Here is a 26,126-nt window from a genome sequence, read left to right on the forward strand (position 1 = left end):
GCCCGGTTAGCTGCCAGGTTCGCGAACCAAGACGCGTCTCTACGGCGAAAAAATCGGATTTTTTTTTTTTTTTTTTTTGGGCCCGGCGTGGCTCTATAATATCCCCCTCATCAATCCTAGGGGGTCAGGAGGGGTCTACCTTGCCCCCTTTCCTTCATTTCCCCCTTTGTTTTGGCCTCCTCTTGTCTCTCGATCCTACCGAGAGACAAGATGGCGGCCGCACCGGACTGTTTAGAATGTTGACAGACACCGGAGAGCCAATCAGCTTCGCTTTGCAAAGTTCCGATACGCGAAAGGTTCGCTAACCGGATAGCTGCCCGGAGCGCTGTTACAGATATATATCTTGATTTAAACGTTAATTTCTCAAAATCCACTGAAGCACATATATTGAGACCTAGCAAAGGCACATCGGGCTAACAGTCCCTACAATTTTGCCAAGTTTCGTGGAAATCCATTCAGCCGTTCGGGCTAAAAGTGAGTCCAACCGCCCTATGGAAATTAACATGGGAAAAACGCGTCTTGGGACCCCCCTTTTTTCTCGGCCCCCCCTTGACGAACCCCCCCCAAATTTTCAGGAGCTGCTCAGAAACAAAATGTGCCATTTTCCTGAAAATTTCAGCCGATTCCGTCCACAAACGCCAAAGTTATTAGACATAGAATTTTCAAAAGTCCCATAGGAAAAAAATCCTAACTATATATACCTACTGGCTATCGCCAGTAGGTAATATATATATATATATATATATATATATATATATATATATATATATATTCACTGACAAAACCATAGGTTTCACACCAGTTATAGTTAGCTGGAAATTTGAAACTGACATAAAACCATTGAAATTCCCACGTTATAGTTATAGTTAGTTGGACTCACTATAACTTGCGCACCTGCAATGCACTGCTGATGACGTCACATATTACATCACTCATGACATGGTCATGACATCACTCATGACATCACTGATGTCAAGAGTGATCCTAACTATAACTACCTACTGGTGACCGCCAGTAGGTAATATATATATATATATATATATATATATATATATATATATATATATATATATATATATATATATATATATATATATATATATATAAGGTCCTCAGGATACAAGAACACCTCATTGCCCCACCAACAGTGCGCCAAAAAATGCATTTGCAGAGTGGTGTAACAAAGGGCACAGCTCTGTGAAGTATATTGCAGGTACCTGGTGGGCTAGTTGCCCCCCAGGGACCCTCAGTGTTCAAGGGGAACTAATTCCCCATCTTACAATGCCAGGGGGCGCTTTTGGAGAGTGTTAGAGAAAGTGGGCATGGGTGTATCACTGATCTCAGAGGTAGATTTTTGGAACGTGGTTATTAGTGTATCACTGATCTCAGAGGTAGATTTTTGGAACGTGGTTATTAGTGTATCACTGATCTCAGAGGTAGATTTTTGGAACGTGGTTATTCCAATCACATTTTCAACCAAGCTTTGGCTAAAGCAAGGCTGAGAAGTAGAGAGAGTCTATTCTCAACATCTAATTCTGATAATGCTAATATTTCCGTGATGTCTGACTCCACTACCCACACTTGTCCCAGGTTTATCACCGCTTACAGTAGTGATCAACAGGCCATTAAAAAAATAATTCAAAAAAATTGGCCTGTTATCCTGACTGACCATATTCTAAGCCCTACTTTACCTGTTAGACCTGTGGTGACTTTCCGTAGAGCAAGGAACATGGGTAGTTGTCTTGACATCTCCAGTCCTGAATTAAAACAGAAGGAAATATGGTTGAAGGCCAAACCAGGATTTCAGAAATGTTCACACTGTAGAGCATGTAAATTTGGGGAGAACAAAACTCACTATCGTATCCCATTTTGCTCTAATGACATCCCTATCAAAGGCAGGTATGACTGCAAAACAGATTTTGCAGTCTATGTTCTGACGTGCACCTGTGGACTACATTACATCGGTAGTACTACTGCCCAGGTGCACGTCAGGATTCTCCAGCATTTAAGGGCCATACTACATACAGATACAGCATATCCTGTAGCACGCCATTTCGCGGCTAAGCACAACAAAGATCTCAATTGTTTGAGATACTTTGTAATAGGATCTGTATTGCCCTTACGCAGGGGAGGGAACAGAGAGCTGTTATTACGACAGCTCGAAACTCGCTTTATACTCGAGTTCGATAGTAAGTGGCCTAATGGCCTTAATAACACTGAGGATTTTTACAACTTTCTCTAGAAGTATTACGAACTCCAGCTACATGTTTTGTTTCCCGTGCCCATCCCTGTGGTACCTGTTGATTGGAAATGAGCTGTTTGGTTCTCTCCAGTACGGATTATCTTCCCTGTGTCCACGAGTAGTCAGGTTCCCTGTTGCTCAGTATAACTTAATATATAACACAGGACGAATGTTTTGAGTATGAGTCTCTCTTCGATCCTGGTTAGTGTTGAAAGACAGTCAGGTTCCCTGTTGTCTTTCATGGTTTATATGACCCTCATCTGTTCATAGCACTTTATATGTATAATAGGATTATTTATTTGCATATTTATGTGTTGTGTATTTGGAATTTTCTTATATTGTGCCATCCCCAATTTTATATCTGGGGTTGATATATCTTCTCTTCACGTTTTTTACACTTTTATCACTATTTAATGTTTGTATTATAGTCCGTTATGTTCTTTTTGGATGTGGTTTTTATGAATTTCATGGTTTTAAGATTGCACTTTTTAGACAGAAAAACATAATATAGTTCCTGATTTTATCATGGGTAATAATAATGTTTTTTCAAATTTTAGTGCTTTATGTACATAATACCATGAACTTGATATGCTTAATCTAGTTGAACAGACAGTATGCACTTTATTCTTAGCCTCCTTTGCACACTAGGCATGATTTGTCCTAGCATGTTTGTGGTTGTTAGTTATATGGCTCTGCCACGCCAATACTTCTTTGTCAAAGGTTGATTCCTTTGTAATGATTAGGTATATATTGGCCACCCTATGATTATTTACTATCTCTTTACGATTAATTTGACTGCTCTATTTTGTAGCTGTGAATACTTGCTATCTGGATTCATTCAGTTATAACTCCTTCCTTTGGACAAATGTCCTCAGAATATGAATTTTTTGTGTGTATAATAATTTTAAAAGGGTTCTAAATATTGTTTTTAGATCTTTGTTACACATTGCGCATTTATGCAGGAATTGTAAATATTCACAGTGACAGTTCAACATACTTGTAGATATATATGTTTTTGAGATAGTCTGTTTTCCATTGTGATGCGAGTCACGTGACTCACTGGGAAACAGAATGGTGGGCGGAGCACTTTAAGCACTTTATAAGCACTATCATTGCACTTTTGCCTTGCATGTGAACAAGGGCTGTTTAGCTCGAAACGCGTCATGTCTGGTTACTCACAGAATAATCTGGAACAATAAATCTTTCTCCTGAATGCTGTGGTCTGTCTCCTGCTTCGCCGTTCCTGCTGGTTCGGAGGTGGTTTTTCTGGAGTGACTGTCGATATATATATATATATATATATATATATATATATATATATATATATATATATTCACTGACAAAACCATAGGTTTCACACCAGTTATAGTTAGCTGGAAATTTGAAACTGACATTAAGCCATTGAAATTTCCACGTTATAGTTATAGTTAGTTGGACTCACTATAACTTGCGCACCTGCAATGCACTGCTGATGACGTCACATATTACATCACTCATGACATGGTCATGACATCACTCATGACATCACTGATGTCAAGAGTGATCCTAACTATAACTACCTACTGGCGACCGCCAGTAGGTAATATATATATATATATATATATATAAGGTCCTCAGGACACAAGAACACCTCATTGCCCCACCAACAGTGCGCCAAAAAATGCATTTGCAGAGTGGTGTAAAAAAGGGCACAGCTCTGTGAAGTATATTGCAGGTACCTGGTGGGCTAGTTGCCCCCCAGGGACCCTCAGTGTTCAAGGGGAACTAATTCCCCATCTTACAATGCCAGGGGGCGCTTTTGGAGAGTGTTAGAGAAAGTGGGCATGGCCTCGGGTGAGATGCTGGCTTCTTTTTGCTTTTTTTAAGAAGGGGGCTGTGTGACACCTCTTTTTTGACTTTTTTAGGGCCCTGGGGACCCCATCCCCCAGGGCCTGTCCCCTATTTATTTATTTATTTTTTAAATTGCCAATTTCGGCCCCGGGACCCCATCTCCCAAAAACTATTTATATGGAGGAGGGGGCGCGTGGCCCCCTCCTTAGGCCAATTATGGCCCAAGGGCCCCATCCCCTGGGGCCTGGCCTCTGTGATTGGAACCGTGGGGGATCCCCAATGCCCTCACGGTCCCGCCAGCTACCCGCCTCCTGCGGGAGCCGGCATTGCTTTTGAGCAAGGAGAGCCCCCGGGACACAACAGTGTCCTGGGGTAGCCACCCTGGAACATTGCAGGAGTTGGCACTGGGGGTGGTGGTCCCCAGGTCTATCGAGGGCTCCAGGAGGGGGGGGCATGCCCCCCTTTCATTTTCAAAGCCCCGGGGAGCTGAGGATCCCCGGGGCTTGGGGGTCCATAACAGACCCCTCAACTTCAATATTTAGTGCCCCAGGGATGTGGTGGTCCCCGGGACATGTGGGGGGGGGGGGTGCTCAAGCCCCCCCACAGATTTATTTATTTATTTGAAAAAACAGAGCCTTGGGAGGTGCAGTGAGGCCCCCCAACACTAATTTTTTAAAAAGCCCCAGGGTGGTGGTGGTACATTGGGCTGCGGGGGCCGTGTGCCCCCACACACCATAAGTAAAGCCACGGGGAGGTGGCAGTCCCCGGGGCTATAGGGGCCCCTGCAGGCTCTGCCACATAATTACACATGCCCACGGGACCTAGCCCACCCGGTGGCTTCAAAACAAAGCTTTGCTTTTTTTTCTCTACTGATTTTGCAACACTAGCGCAAATTTGACATATTAGTTTTTAAACAAAATAATTTTTTTAATGCTAGGGGTCCTTGTTGGAACCCCTGAGCAGGCCTAGGGGGTGAGGGTGTTAGTACCCTGTCCTCTTTTCATGTTTTTTATCTTTGTGTCACTCTTTTTCTTGTGACTCGGTTACTGAGTCACAAATTAGCTGCCAACAGTTCTTGGTTTGGAATGTTGACAGCCAAGCAGAGTGAAGCTCGTGCCCGGGAGATTTTGCGAACCCTCCTCGGTGCTCATATATTGATATTGTTCTTTTTTTACATTTCTCCTTAACTACTGAACGGATGTGCACCATTTAATAAAAGGGGAGCAGTCTAAACCAAGACCTACCTTTTTTCCAAATTTGGTGTAATTCAGTTCAGCAGGTAGCCTGTAATTAAGTTCCTATGAAAAATAACATGAGGAAAAAGCGCTTTGTGACCGCCCTTTTTTCTCATCCCCCTCTTGACGAATCACCCCGAAACTTTCAACAAACAAACTGAGCGATCCAACCCTATTTTTTGGAAAATTTCACGAAGATTCATCAAACGGCGCCAAACATATTGGCAAATCAAAAAACGATTTTCCTCCGCCAGTAGGTAATATATATTTCAATTCATTGAGAAAAAAAAGGTTACATCTAGGTAATAGTTAAGGGAACTTCATACAATTTTTCCATACAAAACCAAATTCAACTACACAAACAATAGAAATTCTAAAGTTATGGTTATATCTTACAGTGATAATTTCTTCCCAGGTCCCAGGTCAAAATGTACTAAAACTAGTTCACCTCCACACACAGTGTTGTCAACTTACTAACCACAGTAAATGAACTATAACTTGCCTCTTCCCAAGCACTCTTTATACCCTTTATATTAAATTATTTGTAGCATGTTAAATTATGTCATTTATAACAAGACTTATGACATTTCAAATGACATATTTTATGAGAAAAGTCTGCATAGAAGAGGGCTGAGTAATCGTTAATGTATTACATCCAGGCCCCGCAGGCAACAACCCGCAGGCACCCAAACCCCTACCCGTGCACAGCCTGGGGTTATCTGCAGAACCTGGCCTCTGACGAGGGAACCCTAAACCATGCACAGCCTTTTGCAACACCAATATATAAAAAGTGAGCCTATTGTCTTTACCAGGGGTGAGCATATCAATATATAAATTAGATCTGTCTTCTTTCTCCAGAAATCACACATTTTGTTCAAATGTATATTTAATTATACAGACAAAACAATGTTTAATAATATTGAGTACTAAAAAATGTTTAATAAAGTTTTATTAACAACATGTATTTGACTCTTTCTTTTGACATAGTTTCAACTATTATATTTTGGGGTGAACAATTTAAAACTAAATAGTCAAAGACACATTTTTTATTTAAATAAAACTAACATTGCCTCAAGTCTTTCTTTTTAAAAAATTCATCCCACAAATTGCAATCATAAAAACAACCACAAGAGGACCTTGTGTCTTTTTTTATACATCTTCAGGACACATAACATGCAGCTATGTAACCTGCACCTCGAGGGCGCTCCACTCCCAGCTAAAACACAAAAGATACAGCCTGAGTAGTGGTTTAAAAAAATATGGTAATTTCTCTTGGGGTCATGGATTCAATGACCCAGAGGATTTACAGTTTTTTTTCTAATGTTGCTTGGGCAGTGCTGAACATTACAAAAATGTTTGATGGGGTACCTGCCCCTTCTAGGGACATCACCCAAAAGATTAATTGTAAATAGCTCTCGCAGGGCATCATAGGGTGCTCCTTCAAGGATCAGTAAATTTTAAATGGGTAGCTTTGGCCGCTCATTTATTATTTACTTTATGACTTTCGGTTTTCACAAAGGGCATTTAGGAGTAGTAAAGTTAGATGTTTGACTCAGTTAAACTTAAGTTTTGGTCTTAAGTTTAACTTTTTGGTCTCAGTTAAACGTAAGACCAAAACTTAAGCTTAACTGAGACAAAAGTGTAACTTTACTGCTTGTAAATACCCTTTTGTGAATACCGAAAGTCGTAAAGTTAGACTTTCATCTCAGTTTACCTGAGTGAATCGGGCCCTAGGTTTTTAAACCTTAATTGCTCGAAAACTGATTTATATCAAATAATAAAAGACAATCTTTTTGGACCAAGGTTTTCCTTACTGCCTTATTTGGGTGTAATTCCATTTAGGTGTTTGTGCTGTGGCTGTGTCTAAAGGTCCTATGGGCAAGTGATTGGGGAAAATGTGTTTTGGGATGCCCCTTTTTTCTCTGCTCCTGCTTCACAGACCACCCCAAACTTCTCCATGCATGAACCAGACAAGAAAAAGCATTTATTTGGAAAGTTTTGTGAAAAGGCCTAAGTTATCAAGAAAAAAATAAAAGCATTTGCTGCAGAAACATGATCCTAACTATAACTATCCAGTGGGGTATATAAGGGAGCTGGTAAGTGACTGAGAAGATGGGTAGTCTGAGTAGACAGATGTTGAAAGGGGATGTACCTATGCAAATGTCTCACTAAAACTATTTTTAGCCCCTTTAAAAATACATAATGCCTCAAATTACTAAAATCCGACAACTCCTCTCACTTTTTATACCCTCTGGTTTCATACCTGGGCTAACATCTCAATACCCATTTACTTTAGATGGATGGCCTTAAATGCAACAGCTCGTGTTCCATCAAAATGTCATTGATGAGCGCCTCACTTTTCTCATGATACAAAAAGGTAGCACTATATTTTCTTGTTAGAACCCTGTGATAAAGCTGCAGTTGGTCAGCAGGGAGTTTAATGATGGACTACTGCTGGAGTTAAGAGCACATGTGTCAATATATATGTCTAAATAATTTACTGAAATAGATGAAGAAGATATTTGAGAACTCACAGAAAATGTTACCTCAATTTTGTTTTCTAAAGCACTAACTGTAATTTCTATGACAGAAAGATCCCCCTTATTTTATTAATTTCTAAATGAAAGTATTTAAGTTTTACAGCTTTTATTCTATCAAGATGGCTTCAAGTGTAGCACTCATTCGTCATAAATACAGAGTGCCAGGGCTCTAGTTGTTCATTGGACCTCCATAGGAAGATAAAGTAGAACACGAGGAATCACCTGACAGACTACTACTGCTGTTGAAAGTACATGTTTCAGTCTGCATGTCTGAATATTCAATTCAGTTCAATTCAATATTTTATTCATTATGATTTGGAATTCCAAAGAATTCAACATGAAAGTACATCTTAAAAAAAACATTACATAAAAAAAGAATTGCCAATCTAATGTTGTCTTATCATTTCGTCTAAAAAGACAAATCAGTAACAGTAACACATTTCCAGTGCCAGAAGGGGTAAACCTTGAGTAATCAGATTGCCATACATGAATATCTTACACCCTTACACACACTTATAATCTACTTTATCATAAAACATTCAAAATTAAAACTTAGTGTAAAGTACAGAAGTTTACAATAGCTTAGCAACAAAACAAGGATTTAAGGTACTTGAGATCCTAAAGGATGAGTAACTAGCAGCAGAATCAGTTTACAAAAGTGCACATGCTTAGTTTAAACACGGGAAATCGGCCTAAGACCGAAGAGTCAAAAAAGTGCAAATGCTCAGTGCATACGTATTAAAAAGCTCATGAAGTACACGATAATTTAGCAGCCACTCAAATTTAGTAAGATGTTTGAGATCCTAGAGAATAAGTAAGTTGCAGCAGCAAAAGTTTATAAAAGTGCAAGTGCTTAATTGTAAACAATTTAAATTGGCCTTAAAGACCGAAGAGTCAAGAAAGTGCTAGTGCTCAGTACACACATATTCAAACGAATCTTACAACATTAGTATATATTTAAAAATTGTTTTAAAAAGCTGAACATTTTAAAACTCATGTGTTCAGATGGTGGGGACAGCAGAAAATGTTGGGCCTCTTCTGCTGTGGTAATATTATACTTTAAAAAACAATTCCTTAGATATCTATGACGTGTTGATTGTAATGCGGGACAAACAAATAAAACATGATTCGGGTCTTATATACAAAAATTACATAAATGACAATACCTTTCTTGTCTAGGAATACCCTCCCAGGCTCCTGTTACTATTCTTAACGGTAATAAATTCAATGTCAGTAACAGAATCACTCTGCGCACTCCATGTTTAAGTTTCTATAAAACATAAAGTTGAGGTTTTTTGGCCATACTGCTCCCCACATTACAATCAATATTTCTATTCTCTAAGCACATTTTAATATCTCTTTCACGATAAACCCAGTAGATTGTCTTCTTAATTATAGTTTTCAAAGCCTTTTTTCAAAGAACCACAGCCCCATCCTTATCCAACCCAAACATTGCTAATGCTTTTAAATTATTCCTAAAAATATCACTTTTTTCTTTCATATTTACAAATATTTCTCTGTACAGTGCTACCCGTAGCAGGTTCTCAGAGCTATTTAAAAATGCATTACACCATCTTAAACATGCAGCCATTGATAGCACATAAGTGGAAAGTAGACCAAATTTGAGCCTAAGCGCTGCAATAGGTGCCGCGCGATTCAAATTGCATGTTTGCCCTTCCACTTTCTCAAATTTGTCCCACTCTTGTGCATCTATTGTTTCTCTAGCATAGTTCAGGGTTGGTGGGATCTTTATTTTATAGACCGATATATTGTGAGAGAAAGGTCTTTTCCCACAGTGTGTGTACAGACGGTTAATTGCCACGGCTTGTGAGATTGCTTTGCCTTTGCAATGGTCCATGTGACTGTTAGCTGAGCACCTGTTTGTAAAAAAAAATCCTAAATATGGATAAAATTTTGCTATTTCCAATTTCTCATTTCCCAAGAACCAATTCAAATTTTTTCTGATCTTACATCCTTGATAGCTAAAAATCCTGACTTTACTCTTTAAAATATTTATTTTTAAGTAATACTCTTCTGTGTGTACCCAATTAGCCCAGTAAGCCGTCTTTGCAGTCCAATTGGGATTAAATCCATTAATATGGTATCATCTGCATATAGCAGACAGCTTAGCTCTATGTTTCCCAATTTAGGAGGATCCCCTTTACTGAGCCCCACTCTTCTTGGCAAGTCTTTAATGTAAATGGAAAAAAGTAAAGGGGCCAAAAGGCACCCGTGCTTCAACCCATTATTAGTTACTATTTTCCTCGAGAGGCCTTGTGTACCCCCCCAATAAAACCTGCGTCCAAGTGGGGGAGTGGAGAGCAATTATTAGTCGTAAAAGATTCCCTGGTATCCCCATAGTAACAAATTTCCTCCACAGCTTCCCCCGATCTACCCCGTTGAATGCTGTGGAGAAATCTATAAAAGCCGAATATAGAGGCACACCCCGACTCATTGGATATTTTTCAATTATAGTTTCCAAAATGGTAATATTATCCAGTGTGCCGCTATTCTTACGAAATCCTGTTTGTTCCAAAGGGATAAAATTATTTCCATATGCCCACTCTTGAAGGTGAGTGAGAATACTCTTTGCAAACAATTTACCGGTTGCATCCAAGAGAAAAATCTGTCTAAAACTGGCAGGAGAATTTTTAGGACCCTTTTTATATAACGGAACTAATATGCTTCTCTTCCAGGATTGTGGAATATCACCATGGTTATAACAATGGACAAACAATGGCTGCAGAAATTTCGCCCAATCTTCACAATCCTGTTTAATTATGGCTACTGGTACATCATCTGGGCCAATTGCACTGTAATATCTTGCCCTTTTAATGTAGCCCCTGATATCCATACATGATGGTGCACCATGGTAACTCCCCCAGTTGAGGAAATGCTAACCTCTTGGTTCTGTCCCACTGCGAGATTTAGAGCATAAAGCTGGGAAATATACATGGACCATTCTACTTCTGGGATGAATATAGGTTTTGACTTCTCTCTCCCATCACAGCATTTTGCTATCAGTGCCCAATACTTCCTAGTGTCCCCAGATAGAGCCACCTCACAAACTAACCCATTTTGCGTCTTCAGCCCTCCTACAATCCAATGCTATTTTCCTTTTCCATACCTGTTTCAATCTACTTATTTCTCTCTGCCTTTGTATTGTGGGCTTCCTAAATTGGTCCCTAATAAAACCATTAATTTCCCGATTCAAGTTTTTAACTTCCCATGGTATTATTACTAACGGAGTAAAACAAATGTCTTGCTTCTTTCTTCCAAATGTTCTAATTGCAGCCAAGACTCCCTCGAACCTCTTAAACGAGGTTTCTTGGCTGGAAGTAAAGACGATATTTTCACAGACCATCACACATACGGGAGCAAATTATTTGACTAGCACGTACACCCATTATTACGATTATATGAGACCTATTCATCCCTCTGATTCCAAAGTTTAGGCTTCTCAATTTCTATGTCCATTTTTACAGCTAAAATACTATGGTCACTCATATTTGTGGGAGATACCTTAAATTGGGCACATACATTAAATAATTGAAAAGATACTGCCATATAATCAATTAAAGAGTAACCATATGCACCCCTAAAGGTGTAAGCTGCGGGGGAATCCTCTGGGAATCTACAGTTTAACGTTACAAGGTCTAAACTTCTAAAATTTTGCAAAAGTAACAAGCCTCGTTTATCTGATCTTAAATGGACCGGCAGTACAGAATCTGGGATGGCCCATACCTCCTTCTGTTTCGGGTTAGAAAAAAACATTACCGCACTATTGGATAATTTAGTGTTAAAATCACCCACCATCATTATACGTGAGCATTTTTCATTGTTACTTATCCTTTGTCTGGCCTGACACTTCTTTTACCGTTACTGCAAGCGCTGGGATACCTCTGGATAGCCATGTGCTATAGAAATACTACTCAATTTTAATTTCAATTTCAAAAGCACAAATTGAGTCGACCAATATGTTTGACGCTCTCCCTGGTGGAATATCCACGTTTACCAGTAAAAGAGAAATTACTTGCCCCAGGTTATATTCACCAATCTTCAACTTTACTCTGATACAGCATTTTGAGGGGTGCTTATAGATAACAGGATCCCATGTCACAGCTAAGTAAAATAGCTATACCTCCACTTGCGTGCCCTTTTACAGATTTTCTTCCGGTACAACAATACACATAAAAATTCTCAAACTGAAACTTCTCCCCATCCACGTTTCCTGCAGGCAAAATATTTTGGGGTGAAATTATAATAATGATTTAAGCTTACAACTCATTTTTCTTACCCCCGCCACATTCCAGGATAGGATGTTTCCCAATTGGCTACCCCCGCACTTTGGGCTTTATGGTAGATATTATTGACCCATTCATGGTACCTGCTACCCAGCTCCACTTTGCAACCTCATCCTCCATGTTAGGACTACTAGGCCTTCAGGCGTCAGGGCCTAAAATGTTAATTTCCTAGTTTCGTAGGCTTCGCCCTTCAGTTATTTCCATGCTTTTAAGGTTTATGGGGAATTTTGCATCCCTATTGTTAGAGAACCCAAGCCCTTATATCTGATGAAATGTTCCTAAGCTTCCTGATAGAACTCGGCATGGGGGTGCGCTATAAATCACATCTATACCTCTTTTTCTAAAGCAGTCTGCATTAGCTATAAACAATGATGAAACTACACCTGATAAAAAGTAACTCTAGTACTTGGGGGTGCTCCTCCAGTCTAAATAAACCGTCTCAATATCTTTACTTATTAATGGGCACAAGACCTTTATTTATGTTATCAACTGCAAGAGGGCACTTCTATTCAATAACATTGGTTCAATTACAAATAGAGAAACAAAAAGCAAGGTCCTGCTCACCTGCCCGACTCCTGTCCCTGCATTCCTTATTGGCCTATTACCGGGCTGCCCTCAAACCGAGTCTCTCTCTAAGTTGCCCCCTTTACTGTTAAAGACTGTGGACAAGTCCCTCATCCCAACTTTCCCATGGCTGGAATCAAACCGTGCTTGGAAAGTATCCCATCCACAGGAATGGAAAGGGGTACCTCCGGTAGCTGAATATTGATCTATGGCAGGCTCATGTACGTTTTCAGATGCATTTCCTGATATGGGGTCTCTGCTTATCTCATGATGTATCCCACTCTCTTCCTGGAACTCTTGGCACTGTGGGTGAGTCAGCACCAGGTTTGAACAGATCGACTGATTATCATTATTTTGCCCAGCATTTTGACCCCAATTCAATTTGAGTTGCCCCAAAGCCCCGTGTCCTTTCTACTTAGAGGATATTTTAAATATTTACTTCCTCGCTTACTGGAGGAAAACACAATTTTTCTGTTTCCGTTTAGGAATACGTCGAATCCTGTTCTTCTTCTTATCCCTTCGACCAATTCTGATATTTCTTTTGCTCAATACTGAATCACCTAAGGGTTTAATTTCTGAAGTATTTGCTACTTCTTCAATTAACTGTAGACTTGGGTTGTTTTGGTTACTTTTTAAAAAAAATGGGATAAGCTTGTAATAGGGGTGTTACAGGGGATACTTTTAGATTTAATTTCCCCCCTTCACTGGTATGCTCTGCACTCTCAGGGAGTTTAACTGAAGGTGAACTTACAATTGGACTACCTCTAAGCGGAATACGGTTCGAGCCCTCATCCGTTTTTTTCGATTCCCCGTCCACAGATTTAATACAATTTTTTGGCATCCCATTACATGTTTGGCATGAGTGACTGGGTATTTCAGAAACCTTTACCAAATTCTTTATGGCTTGCTTAATCTGATTGAGCTCTTGGACCCCTATTAGTATAGGCGAGAGGACTTCCAAAATATGGCCAGTATTTACTGCGCTTTTTTCTAACAAAGATTAAATTGAGGAAAGAATTCTCTCTAGTGCATAAAAAATCTCCAAGGTTCCCCCCATCCGTACCTTCTCCAATGAGTTCATGCTGTTCTCTTCCCCCCTATTCACTAATACTCCTGAAGTCCTTTCAACAGACAGTCCTAATAAATGAGCATGGGATGACCTAGTGGGTGTACTGCTATACAGAGCAGGCATATGTGGTTGACCGGCTATTGGTTGACCAGCTATTAAAACCAGGGACAGTTCTGGATCCATCTCCATGGCGCCTATCTTTTTCAGCTGTGCCTTCAGTTCCTCATTCTTTTCCATTTGGTTAGCAATATCCGGAAGGGTGTAATCCTCCATTTTCGCCTGCTCAGAGCTAAAGCTAAGTTCTGCACACTGTGGCACTTTTAATGACAGTTCACCCAATTTAGGTGGGGGAAACCAGGCTCTAGTCCATTCAGATTTCTTGGATAGACTTGAGAGTTGTCAAAAAGAGATACCAATCCTGCCAATGGAGATAATGCGGTAGGTCCCTTTCTTTTCACATTTTTATTTGGGGTGCCTTCTACCACATGTAATGAGAGGCCATTCCAATATTGAAACATAAAATACAATGATTCTGGCTAGCATAATACAATTATCAGTGAGGGCTCAATAAACTAATAAATACAAAAGATTAGAAAGAAATAACATCTGGCTAATACTTTCCACTTTAAAGAACCCGTGATCTGGTATCAAAAAACCCCTAGGGTTTAAGAGCTTTAAACCCTTGGATGGCGCTAATGCGCGGGAGTACACATACCCCCAATAATTCTGGCTGTTCTAGCAAGTTTAACTTTATAAAGGTAGACGTGGTTTAGACTCGCATTCCGGTGTTTCACATCGCGGTTTCGCTCTATGTTTAACATTGTAGCGAGCCGCGATTGGTAGTGCCCCTCAATAGTGAGGCTTGAACCGCATGATTCATAACGAGGCTTGAATTACGGGATGTAAGAAACCCAAAAGAAGAAAAAAATGCGGCAATAACAACAGCGAGACAGCAGAATCATTAGATTCAGCTGCTTAGCAATATATTACAGCCAATGAGCAAGCTTCGTACATGTTTAAATAAGGAGAAAAACAGGATCGTTTCGATTCAACACTTTTTACCAACGCCGAGCCGCCGGTTTGGAACGGCTAGCAAGAGAAGGGAGTGGAACGCTGCTGTACGGAAAATAGCTGGTAAGATCAGCCGCCGCCCTCTGTTATGAGATAGAATAATTCTATAGGACGTTGGAGAACTAAAAAAATACCCCCCTTTTTCTTTTCTTTGTCACTATACCCCAGGGCAAGATAAAGGCAAATCCAAGCTCGCTGATTTTACCCTTAAGGAACCGGATACTATTACCACTACCCACCGTGAGGCTTACCTTCTGTTGACAAGGTAAGAAGCAGAGTAGAAATCAGTCTGGTCTCAAGACAGACCACGCAATAACAACTCTGCTGAAAATATATTTCCCTTTACCTTATAAAGAAACAGGGTGATTGCTAACTAACTGGAGCTACCCAGCTCAACAGAACTAGAGTCCGCCAGAGAAGTGATCTCTAGGAGGATTATACCAATACGAGTGTTAAGGAGCTATGGGCCTGATGCATCAACCAAAAATGCGATCGCAACTGGTGCGAAGTACCAATTGCGATCGCAAAGTAAAGAAACGGCATGCATGAAGTGAAATCGCAAGAAAATGCGAAATCGCAAACGCAAAATTGCGAAATCGCAATAAAATCGCAGAATCCCCTTTAGCGACTCGCAAGTAGCGAGAAACCAATAAATTGTGAATCAAATAGCGAAATCGCTATATCCAAATAGCGATTTCGCAATAAAATCGCTTTTCCCATGCATGTAAAATCGCTATTTGCGATTCTGTCATTAATCGCTATTTTGCAAGAGCAGTTTACAGGGAATCACAATCAGGTGGTAAAAAAAAAACAAATTCCTACTCACCTGCCTGCCATCAGAGGTGTATTTAAACAGACCCATGAGGCCCCAGTGGCCTTCCACAATGGCAGGACTCTACATATTTGCGAGGAGGAGGAGGATACTTGCAGCAGGCCAGGCCAGAAGGAGAATCCAGGATAGAATCTTCCTTCTGCGCATCACATTGTTAGGACAGACAGCTGAGCAAATTTATGATAAGTACAGGATGAATGCTGCAATGATACTGGACTTAATAGATGAATTGGGCCCACTATTGCAGCGCCAAACACATAGGAGCCAGGCTATACCTACTCATGTCCAGGTGCTATGTAGCCTCCACCTCCTTGCCTCAGGTAGCTTCCAGGACATAGTGGCAGAAGCAGGAGGGGTATCACAGAGCTCCCTTTCGCGGTTCTTCAAATCCTTCCTGGCCGCAATGATGACTGTCATCAACAACCACATCACCTTCCCCACCACCCCACAGGAATTGAGCCAAACAAAACAGGATTTCTACCAAGTAGCAAGGTTCCCACACGTGATTGGATGCATTGATTGCACCCACGTAGCAATATGTCCCCCTGCCGTGAATGAGTATATATTCCGCAACCGGAAAGCATATCACTCAATTAATGTTCAAGCAGTGTGCAATGCTGAAAACATCATCACCGACCTTGTTGCACAATACCCAGGAAGCACTCACGATTCATACATCTTCCGCCATAGCGGCTTGCACACACGTCTGCTCAGGGGAGATTTTGGCAATGGACACCTGCTAGGTAAATGCAATACTATACACATCACTGACTTAGTCATGGAAATGCATACGTGACTCTGACATCTTGCCTCTTACTCTGTAGGTGACAGTGCATACGCGGTGAGGCATTACATCTTGACTCCTTACCTGAACCCAGCCAGCCCACAACAACAGAGGTACAATGCAGCCCACATCAGGACACGTAACGTAATAGAACGGACATTTGGATTGCTCAAGAGTCGCTTTCGCATCCTGCATAAAACTGGAAGAGCTATGCTGTACCAACCGGAAACCTGCTGCAGGATAATTGCGGCGTGTGTAATGTTGCACAACATAGCGACAAGGAGAGACATCCCCATTGAGGAATCCGACACAGAGGGCAACCAGCCCCCAGCACCACCACGCCGTGCACATCTTGGCAGTTCAGCGGAGGGACAGAGGAAACGTGCTGACATCACCCAGCATTATTTCTAAGGTACGTAACAATGACACACAACACTCATTTGCATTTGAAGGTGAACTATTTATTATCACGGCTGGCGGTATGGGGTGTCAATACAACCTGAAATGGTGTCCATTAGCACATTTACTCCATGCACCAATGGACAGAGGAGACACACTAAGGACTTGTATTGCAGTCACAGAGATAGTCTTGTACATGGTTACGTCACCATGAGGTCTAACACCCCTCCAATTTGGTTTACCGTCTCCTCCCTCTCACACCCAAATGTCTTTCTCCTGCTTCAGCATCTGCATCCCTAGATGCTGCGGGAGGTGCCTGTCTCCGGCTACTGCTCCTCCTGACAGTGTTGAGTGGCACAGTGATGCTGCTGAGGCTGGAAGCCTCACTACCCTCTTCCCCTGTAACGTCGCCCTGAACACCAGTGCTAGCCTGCATCAGTTCAACGGCTGTTGTAATTTGCCCCAGTGCCTTGGACACATCCCCACAACAATGGGCCATATCGATCTGCATTCCCACAGACCGACGTGACAGGTGTGACACGCTAGTGCTGATCTTGTTGTTTGACTTGGTATAGGCGTCCATGCATGTGAGAAACTGGCGATGCCTCTTCCTCTGTGTGGTGTGTCCCTCGTGCATCACACGCGCAACCTCCAGCAGGGCATTGTTGGATTCCCTGTGAGCCTCCACTATTGCATTTGTGAGCTCCCTCACACTGTCAGCCATTGCAGTAATGTTACTGTTCATTTTTGTCATCTGCAGGTTGATTGCGCCCATGTGCCTAGCTTGCACGCGCTGTACCCGCACCATCTGTGACTCCACGCCACCCCACTGATTGTGACTTCCTGCTTCCTGTGACATAGTAGGACTCCTTGGTCTGCGTCATGTTCCTGCCCGGACATGTGCCTGCGGTGTTGGTGTGTGTCTGGCACTTTCACGGCTTGTAGTAGGTGCGGTAGATGTATCCTGTTCTACCTCCATTGGCTGTAGTGGTGCAACTGTGGCCCTGCGTTTTGCTGGTGCCTTGCCTTTGGGTGGTGGTGACACATGTTTTGACACCGCAGTCTCTTGATTGGGCTGTGTGCTGTCTCCAACATCACTGTCATCAGTGTTAGCTTCAGCTGCATCTGTGATGTGAAACAGTGCAATGTTATATACATGTGTTTCAATAGTTCAGCAACCTTAATAAAATTATACTTTTATGTTATGACTGTCTCTCATCTGTCACTGTACTGCTTATTGTTAGCATTTGGGCTTACTGTGTTGGATTCTAACAGGCAAATGGGTACTACTGACTACAAGTCCCATGATGCATTGGTCTCCCTATGTTAAATGTGTGCTGGACTATTTTTGCTGTTCTTTTTGCTGGTTAAATCACATTTGGGCACTATCAGTATGTGCTTAGTGCTGTTGATAGTCATGCATCTTACCATGTGTGCTACAGGCTGCCCCAGATGTGTCCAGGATCGTCACTCCTACCACTGCTTCTGGCTCAATTGTGGCCTCAACCATGTCCTCCTGGGGTGTGTTGTCTGGGACTGTTGGGCCTCCTCCTCCAGTCCCCTTCGCCTCCTTCAGCCTTTCAGCAATCTTCTCCTTTGCACGACTGCGCAGGTCGTACCAGCGCTTCTTCAGGTCATCGATGCTGCGGTGTGTGACCCCCACAGCATTCACCTTGTCCCTGATCCTGGTCCAGATCCTTCTCTTGTCTGCCTCTGGCACTTTAAGGGAGAGCTTGCCAAATAGCTTTTCATGGTTGTTTGCAACATCCTCAATGAGGATGCCAAGTTCACCCTCACTGAACTTGATTTTGCGCTTCCTGGCCACTGCTCCTTCCTCTGTGGCTGTTTGGGACATGGCTGTCTCCACCAGTTAGCAACCTGCAGTTTGTTCTCTTCTGCTCTCACTCCCAGCACTCAGCTTCTGCCTCAGTGTTCCACTGTGCACAGGTGGCAGCATGGGCTGATTGACTTCCTGGTAGTGATGTCATCAGCCTGCTCCCAAAGGGGGCGTGGCTTGGATGCCGAGGAGGTAGGCAGCGTGAGCTCGGAGCTCCGTGCCCGATCCCGAAAAATATCCTGAAAATTTGATCGTACCCCGAGGTAACCGATACCATCCGGTACTGGAAGGTACTGCGGAGGGTCCAGGGCCCACGGAGGACGACACCGAGCCATCCCACAGCAATATTTCGACTGTGAAAGTTGAACCCAGGCGAGAAGTCGCGGACCCCAAAATGGCGGCGAGGGCATGAGACCGATCGCAACGGGGACATCTACCCGGAGACCCACTGAGGACTGCTCCCTGACTCATTAGAGGTGTTGGCGGCCGCATCGCGCCTCTCCCCGGGTGCCGAGTGGACTTCGGGCGCACCCTCGGGCGGTGGCTGAGGACCGCCCCCCTGGTAGGGGCGACGACGGAGCGGCAGTGACCCAGTGACGAGAGCCCCGGGCCTCTGGCACGTCTGGCGCTGGCCGGGCTGCGATCGCTCAGTGCTTCCTGTATCTTGGTGACATATCTGGGCCCGAGAGCCCTGCCGGAGGACGGAACCCGACGGCACTCAGAGGGCGACCAGGAACACATTCAGGCCCAGATGGGGAAGACGAAGGGGAAGGGAGATGGCGCGACCGATACTGAGGCTGCGGAGGGAGCGGAGAGAGACCAAGCGGCATTGCAGCGGATGCAGGATCGTATCCTGGAGGCCATCGCCACCACAAAGGACGCCCTGCAGCAAGATATAGCTCAGGTGGCGACGGGCTTGGGCCTCCTGAAGGCCGACCACGACAAACTTAAGGACAGGGTGAAATCCGTGGAGATCACGGTTAAGGACTTAGCCCCAGGCCAGGAAACGATGAAGGCCCAGATGGCAGACGTGATGGACCGCCTGAAGGTGCTGGAAAGGAGGGCCGAGGACGCAGAAAACAGAAACAGGCGCAACAACGTACGCCTAGTGGGCCTGCCGGAAAAAATTGAAGGCGACGACATGGTGGGCTACTTCGATAACTGGCTGCAGACGGAGGTGGCACCAGAAAGTCTGTCCCCCTTCTTCTCCCTGGAACGGGCACATAGAGTTCCGGCGCGCCCGCCAGCTTTGGGCCTTCCTCCTCGTCCGGTGGTGTTCAAGCTGCTCCATTACCGGGACAGAGACTGGCTCTTGCAGAGGGCGAGAGAGGCAGGGCCCTTCCAGGTGGATAACAACAGAGTCACCATGTTCCCGGACTACACATTTGAGACGCAGCGACTCCGGGCAAACTTCCTGTCCCTCAAGCGGGAGCTCCGCCAGGAAGGCATCAAGTACTCCCTGTTGTTCCCGGCCAAGCTAAGAGTGGTGGTGGATGAGAAATCTTTATTCTTCACGACCTCCGCGGACGCCTGGGACTGGTGGGACACTTATAAGGCGGGAACGGACGGTGCTAAGGCCAGGGAGGAAGAGGCTAAGGTGGCGAAGCCGATCAGGCAGTCCCAACGGATCAGGAGGAACCGCAAGAGAACCGGGAAACCTTCGATGTCGCAGACGGAGGCGGAGAGGCAGGCGGCCCTACAGGCGGTGGTGGACTTATCTAGGACCACCAGGACTCAGTCCGGGAAGGGCACAGAATCGGAGGACCCGGGCACGGGCTCAGAGACAGGACAATCAGAATTTGGTGGAGCCCGGGGCCCTATTGTGACGCCGCAGACTTCGGGAGAGATACTAGAGGCGTGTTGAACTGATCTGGTGGAGTGAACTCGTTGGTTGGACACCGGGGCACTGGGCCCGCAGCAGTGGAACATTATTGATTGAGGTTTTGGGGAGCTGTAATGTGGGGATTGTGGGGTGGAGCGCGCGGGGCTGATTTGTTTTAAGGTCTTATAGCATTGAGCCGCGCCTTACTGGCCCCTAAGGTCATCGCAGTGGGGACTGCGACCATCACCACCTTTCCTTGAGGGGTGGTCGGGAGTGTTGGTTTGGATGGGGGTACTTCCAGTTGCGGGGGGGCCTGTCCTGGGGGGGTGGGAGTTGCGAGCAGTTGGGGTTGCTCAGGGGGTAGTTGTTGTTGGAGGGGTTCGGCTTCCTGTTTGGAGAGGGTGGGTGGGTGGGCCCGTGGTCGCGGGACTTATGCGGACATTGTTCTTTGCTATATGGTCCGGTTGTGTAGGGGGGAATGGCTAGTACTGGGGCGTTGAAATGTGTGACCTGGAATGTGCGGGGTATGCAGTCCATGATGCGCAGACATAAGGTTCAGGCGTACCTCAAGCGTAGGGGGGTACATATAGCGTTCCTGCAGGAGACACATCTAAATAAGCAAGAAGGGGCGGCTCTGCAAAGGCGCTGGAGGGGGCAGCTATTCTACACGACATTTTCAGCATTTGCAAGGGGGGCATTGATTTGGATACGAGCGGGGGTCCCCTTCCAAGTCTCAAAATCATCGGTGGACCCTGAGGGCAGATATGTGGCGGTGGAGGGGAGGCTGAGAGGCAGGATGATATCTCTCTGTAATGTGTATGCTCCTAATGTAGACCTGCCCGCTTTCTTGTCTACCATCTCGGGCAAATTGGCGGGTTATTTGGCAGGGCCGGTCCTCTTGGGGGGGGACTTCAACTCAGTTGAGGATGTGCTACTAGATAGGTCCCATCCCCCGCTGCGCGCGTCCCCAGTACATAGGGTCGCCAAGCGTAGGTTGGAATGGCAGGAGAGCTGGGCCCTCACGGATGCATGGAGGGCGTTGCACCCCACCGCAAGGGACTACTCCTTTCACTCGCACCTGCATGATTTGCATGTGAGGCTGGATGCGTTTCTTTGTTCGGAATGTGTGCTCCCCGCGGTGGGAGGGGCGGAATACTTGGCCAGGACGATATCGGACCACAACCCCTTGTTGATGTCTCTGGAATGGATGGTGACTGTTAACTGCGTGCCAACATGGCGCCTGCAACCTGACACCCTGGACGACTTGTTGTTCAGGGAGGCCCTGAGTGAACGCATTGAGAGGTATTTTGAGGAGAACAATGGCTCGGCCTCCACGAGGGCGGTTGAATGGGATGCGTTCAAGGTGGTGGTGCGGGGACACTGTATTGGACACACGGCAGGGGCTCGGAAGACTCTGTTGGATGACTTAGATAAGGCTGAGACACGGCTGAGGGATCTCGAGAAGAGGCGCCCGAATCACCCTGAACTGCAGGAGGGGCTTAGCGGGGCACGGGAGGGGCTGGCGGTAGAGCTAGAGCGGCTGCGTAGCTTCGACCATAAGGCGTACGTGACGAGGGCGCATGCGGAAGGTGATAAGGCGGGGGCGATGTTGGCTTGGCTTGCTAACCCAGTCCGGGGGGGAGTGCCGATCATGAGGATCCAGGAGCCAGGGGAGGAGCCCTGCCACTCTCAACCCGGGATCCTGAATAAGTTTCGTACTTATTATGAGGGGCTCTATATGAGTGGTGATACAGGAGGGGCGGAGGAGCTTGAGGAGTTCTTGGACGGGTTACCATTGCCGCGAGTGGAGGACTCGGAGGCAGAAGAGTTAGGGCGGCCTATCTCCCTTGGAGAAATAGGTTGTGCTGTAAAACAGATGGCTAGGAACAAGACCCCGGGCCTTGACGGACTACCGATCGAATTTTATGGCAAATATCTAGAGTACCTTGCTCCACGGCTGCGCGAGGTGTACAACGAGGCACAGGAGAAGGGCCGACTCCCGGGCTCTATGTGCGAGGCCCTCATGATCCCGCTCTTGAAACCGGGCAGAGAGGGTGCGGCGCTGTCCTCGTATCGTCCGTTGTCTATGTTGACGACGGATTACAAGATCCTCAGTAAAATTCTGGCCAACAGATTGCTGGTACACATGACGGGCCTGGTTCACGGTGACCAGTGCGGTTTCATACCGACACGCAATACCACTCATAACATCCGCAGACTCACGAGACTTATGGGTGCGGACTGGCCGGACACCGTCTCCCCATTTGTCCTATCCATTGATATTGAGAAGGCATTTGACAGCCTCGAATGGGGATACCTGTATGAGGTGATGCGTCGCTTCGGGCTGGGGGACGGATATATAAGATGGACCGAGGTCCTCTATGCCGAGGCGGTAGCGAGGGTCCGGGTGGGCGCACTGATCTCGAGACAATACCCGATTAGGCGTGGCACTAGACAGGGTTGTTCCCTATCACCGCTCCTGTTCGCGTTGGCAATGGAACCCTTCGCAGCGATAGCCAGACTGGGCCGCCACTACGCAGGTTTGCCATTTAGGGGGAGACCGCACTTCATCTCCCTGTACGCAGATGACTTGCTGATGTTTTTGGCCGATGCGGGCCCCGAGCTCCAGGGGGCGCGGCGGCTACTGGGGCAGTTCGGTAGGTTGTCGGGCCTGAGGGTCAACTGGCCTAAATCCTGTCTGTTTCCCCTGAGGCCGGGAGAACCGTGCCCACTAACTGCTCAGGAACTCCGGTGGGAGCCGCGCTGCCTACATTATCTAGGGGTCTATGTTTACCACGCCCCGTCCGACCTACTGGATGGCAACATCACTCGCTGTATTAACGCCCTGCGGGGGTCCATGGACTTCTGGGCAACTCTGCCGCTCTCCCTGGCCGGTAGAATTTCCCTGCTTAAAATGATAGCCCTGCCCAGGCTTTTGTACTATTTTAGGACACTACCGGTATGGGTCCCGAGCTCTGTTTTCAAACGCCTGAGGTCACTGGTCATAGCGTTCTTGTGGGGCACGGGTAGGAGGCGCATAGCGCTCGACACGCTGTTGCGCCCCAAAGATGAAGGAGGTATAGCAGTGCCGGATTTTGAAGGATATTACCTAGCCGCGCAGCTACAGACTTTTACTCAGGAGGTGGCGAGAGTGTACAGGGGCCCCGAGGACGCGAGAGTGGAAGGCACCCCGCGACACGTTCTGGCTTATATTACGCTGCACCAGAAACTCCGAGTGGGAGACCTGACGGTCGAGGAGCAGACATTCCGTCTTTGCTGAGACCGGGCCCGTAAGCGGGCGGGTGTCCGCCTTATGTATGCCCCCGAAATACCACTGGGAATGGTCACTGCCCTCCCGCATGGAGGTGACTGGTCGCGCTTGCTAGGGTGGGAGGAGGCAGGAATACAAATGCTGGGTGACCTCTATGAAGATGGGGTGTTGCTGCCGTTTCGGGACCTGCAGGAGAGATTTGACCTTCCGAGGGGCGACTACCTGCTGCACGCGGCAGTCACGGGCGCTATGCGAGCCCACTGGGGGGAAGGGCTGCAGGAACCGGGCACCTCGATGGCCTGCCAGTACGCCATGATGGCGGCGGGAACCTTTAAGGCTGTCACGTGCCTGTACTCCAGGATGCAGCGGGAGCCCTTGCAACCTTTGGCAGCCCTGAAGGCCGAGTGGGAGCTGGACCTCCAGGTGGAGATACCAGACACGACCTGGGGCCAGTTGCTGAGACGGGCACGGAAGAGCTCGATGAATGCCAGGTTCCAATTGATTCACTTTTATGTTATCCACAGGGCATACCTCACGCCCGGGAAAATCCAACAGTATTTTGGGGCGACCGACGCTGCTTGCCCCAGATGTAATACAGCTGGGGCGGATCTGTGTCATATGCTGTGGGATTGCCCCTCTTTGGGCGATTATTGGCAGGAAGTTGGGCGGGCCCTTAACGGCGCGACGGACAGGGATATCCAGTTTACTAAAGCAGTTGGCGTCCTTCATTGGTTCCCGCACACACCTAGGAATAAGATGACTAGTAAATTTATAGATTTAGGGCTTATCCTGGCCAAGCGGGAGATCACAAGAAATTGGAAGTCCAGAGTGGGGCCCACATATAAAAGATGGTATGGGGAGTGTCTGAGATGGGCCGCGTGTGAAAGTACCCTGCGATACCAGATGGCCTGGAGGTTGAATGACGAGAAGGCACTGGAAAGGGCGACTGCATGGGAGGTGATGGTGCAGGCGCTCCGGGATGTGGACGATGAGGGGCAGGATGGCGAGAGCGAACTAGATGGAGCAGACCCTAACACTACACAGGAGAACACACCTTAGCGAAAGATTACTTCCTCCTGCAATACACCGGACACTCTTACATGGTTACCCAAGCGCAGAGCGACCACGGGGGAGGGCGGGTAGGAGGCTGCTTTGGAGGGCTGTTGGGGTACCGAAATTTGGGGAGGGGGAGGGGCGAAAACCACAAAAGCATCCCAGAGTTATGTGAATGATGAATCGGTCGGACATTGTAAGGAGTACAAGATACGGACAGAGATGGGTCACCCGCGCCGTGATCGGGGTGCACCCCCCAGATGGAGATTGACTGGATCAAACTAAACCTGTACATGTTATGTTATTATTCCTGAATATACTGTCTGTACATTTATATTGGTGATGCAATAAAAATGATGTTAAAAAAAAAAAAAAAAAAAATCAGCCTGCTCCCAATGCGACTCTGTAGTTTTCACGCTCCCGCTTTTTGCAAACTCACAATTTGCGATCTCGCAATTTGCGATTTCGCTAATAGCGGGATCGCAAATTGCGAGATAGGAGTTATTTTACTATTGCGATTACTTTACATGGAATCACTAATGTATTTAGCGATTTTTAGCGATTCCTTGTTTTATCGCATTCCACATCATGCATAGCCAATAGCGAGTCCTTATTTGCGATTCCTTAATAATCGCAATTAAGGAATCGCTATTTCTTTGCATGATGCATCTGGCCCTATGTCTACCTTATTTTAAACAGGATGCAATGTTGGTAAAAGATGGTGCATTAATAATACAAATACGTAATATATGTTTTAGGATAAACAGCCTGTAGGAACAGCAGTCTGTACAACAAACGAAGTTTAAAGAAAGACGGATTCGAAGATCCTTGTTTATTAAAATAAGGTACTTGCCATTCTAATATGTTTAAACCACACAATGTCTGCCAAACATGTATAACAGTTCTAGAGAACTAAAACACTCTATTTCTGTCCCTAAGATTGCCACCCCCCTAGAGGAATCAAATGTCCGAAGCATTGAATATACACCCTTCTAGAACGTTAAGTGTGATGTAAAAAGGTAAACAATATAGGAAACGTCCTCTCCGATTTAGTTTAAAATGGATTTAAAAAATCGAAAGAAACAAAAGAAATGTGTTTCAAACATGAAATGCTCCACCTGCATACTGTTGGGTGGGGCCGTTGAAGTTCTAGAATAATAAGAAAGGTCTTGTTTATAAGAGTAAAGAATTAAATCTACAAGGTCCACCCTGATCCATGGAATCACTCTGACATTAAGTGTCTGTTAAAAAAGGAGTAAATCCTTTCCCAGGC

Source organism: Lissotriton vulgaris, chromosome 11, assembly GCF_964263255.1.
Source record: "Lissotriton vulgaris chromosome 11, aLisVul1.2, whole genome shotgun sequence".
Taxonomy (NCBI): domain Eukaryota; kingdom Metazoa; phylum Chordata; class Amphibia; order Caudata; family Salamandridae; genus Lissotriton; species Lissotriton vulgaris.